Here is a 2,873-nt window from a genome sequence, read left to right on the forward strand (position 1 = left end):
GGTACGTGCGGAAACTGTCACCACACGTACCGGAGCCACTGATGTGTGAAACAGGCCTTAATGTGTGCAGGCATCACTACAGTGCAAATCTCCTAAAATCACTTTTGCATCTAGGCCAAGATAGAAGGGGATTGTTGTGAGAGGTTACAGCCCCCAGATATTAAAGGGTATAAGTGGATCGCCCCCCTAAGTACCTGGGGTCCGGTTCTTCTGCAGGGGTATAGTCATGATCATCCTGCTGCTATACCCCGTGTGACCAGCAGAGGCAGTATTTTCCTATGTACAGGAGATGGAGTTGTCACTTTCTTCATGCCTCCATATCACGAGGTCTCCCAGCAGTAGGATTTTGGGGTGTAGATTATCTGGACCAAGCAAAAAGAACAAAATTTTGACTTGCCTTTAAGGCATGGACGTTCCAGTTCACAGGGGAGTTCAGTTGCACTCACATCCCGGTGTAAACCTCCCCGTATCCTCTGCCTTGTCCCTATTGCATGTGCCATCCTATCGTCCTGAATTGCCTTTTAATGTGGAGCTTACGCAGCCACCGGCCTAATCCGCTTCCCGGACTCCCTATGGTTATATACAGGAGGCTGTATCGCTACACAGGACCTTAATATGGAGAAGTACAGGTGCGCCGGCTGAGATTTAACCTCTTTAGGACTGGCCGAGCTGATTAACTGTTGCAGGGCGACGTTTCGCCAGTTCTCGAGCTGTCCTCAGGTGGTTCAAATCCTATTTTTGTAAGAAAATTAAAAAAAAAAATGTAAAGACTGAATGATTGTGTAAATATATATATAATGTACATGTATCTAAGGTAATTGCATCTCCCTGATCGCACTCGTCATAAAATGTCGCACTGCAGTAAAGATTGGGATTTCTTTTTCTACATTGTCAGTGTCGAGTTCTTCTTTAGTCTGTAGAGACTGATGCGTTGATGTGGGGGTCTACGGTGGTCTTGGTGCGCATGAGGGGACAATAGTATCAGTTTTTAATGGATGTATTGCAGAGATTACATGGGGGGGAACATGGATGTCTGAATGAGGACTTATGTGGAGACTGAAAGCTTGTGGCTTGCTCAATCAGAGGTCATGTTATGGAGGTATTCTCCCATATAGCAGCTAGTGTACAATACACCCGTAATATAGGACTGTAAGACAGCACTAACCATAGGGGGGGACGTGTGCCTGTATCCGTGCACTTGGACTGAGCCTATAAAAGGGCCTTGTTCGGCTTTATTCATGTGCTGCTATTAGGGACCAATGTAAAAGCCGCAGATTTAGTGCCAACGCCATCAAGGGAGTGCGGGTAAACCATATTACGGCTATGTGATATCTCTGTCCCACTTCTCTCCCCCATCCAGGATCTTCTGGTTTGAACACACATTATGGGTCCAATTCCTTTTTTGCACCATTTTAAAAGCATAATTTGTGTTCCCTTACTTTGTTTTCATTTGTGTTTGTCATAATCGTGTCCGTGAACGAAAAGCTCATGAACTCCACCGAGATCGGCCAACAGATAGAAACCACTTTCCGTCCAGTGCACGGCTCGGTGCAGTCTCCATGGATGGCACTTATCCTTCCAGCTCATCCCACGGGTGATCAGACTAAGATCTGGGAGTGTGGAGACGCATCACGTTGAACTCTATGTCACGTTCCTCCATTGTTGATCAGTTTTGCTGTGTGGCGCAGGCTATCCTGCTGAAGGAGGCCTCTAACATTAGGGAACACCGCTGCTATGAATGGTCTGTACTTTGTCAACATATGACACTGGGACACAAAGGGGGCTGACTCATCAAAGTGTTTACATCAGAAAACACCCGCCCATCAAATCCATCAAGAGTGTCCGCCAAAAATGTTACTCTAGTCCTTGACTGGGATGGCAATTTTGGGTCAAAAGATGATATGCTTAACTGCAAACAGGCCGTGCGCCTCTTAAAGGGAACCTGATAGCAAATACATGCTGGCAGATCCATAGGCCGTATGTATCGGGCATCTCTGAAACACCAAAGCCACCAGGGAGACTAGTCGGACAGACTGGTCCTCTGCAGCTTCCCTCTGCCCGGTGCGAATGATTTACTGGTCTTTCCTTATTCAAGCACACAAATAGAGACCAGTCACTCCAGGGGAGCAGGCAGAGAGAACTTGCCAGGGAGCCATTTTTTTTGACTAGTCACCGGTCCTTTTTGCTCCTTATCTGCAGCACATATCAGGTTCCCTTTAATGAATTTAGTGCACCTTATTCCCATCACTCTGCATCCGCCGGACTGTCTTCTTCCCATTGTGCTTCCTGCTTCCATCTCTTCCTTGGACATCGGACCTGGCGAACCTTCAGTAGCGGCACACATCAATGAGCCCTGGGCCGATGACACTATGGCCGGGTCACCAGTTCCCCTTCCTTGGACCATTGCACACTGGGGTCACCCCACAAGACCTGCCATTCGGGAGATGCTCTGACACAGTGATCTAGATGTACAATTTAGACTGCACAGAGAATCCTCCTTGAATCTTCTCATCAGGCTTTGGATCGGTTTCTGATTTAAATCAGTTTAATAAATAAATCAGAAGACCCCCTTATTGTGATGCATTATGTACCTACCTGTAGCCTTCTCTATGTTTAAGCACTGCTATGTTAATTTTATAGACCATATTCCAGGCAATAAATAATAATCAAAGTCGTTTTTCTACACTTAAAAAAGTTATTTCGATGCCCAGAAAAAGTTGCTCGTAAATTTGCAATTCAACCACTAGGTGGCAGCATGATAAGGAATTTACACATGAATCACTATCCCCACCTAGTGGACAGAGTGTGTATGACATGTAAAAAAAAATCTGGCACATGCGCAGTATCAAACTCTTCCGTGCTCGTTCTTGAAT

Source organism: Ranitomeya variabilis, chromosome 2 (assembly GCF_051348905.1).
Source record: "Ranitomeya variabilis isolate aRanVar5 chromosome 2, aRanVar5.hap1, whole genome shotgun sequence".
Classification (NCBI taxonomy): Eukaryota; Metazoa; Chordata; class Amphibia; order Anura; family Dendrobatidae; genus Ranitomeya; species Ranitomeya variabilis.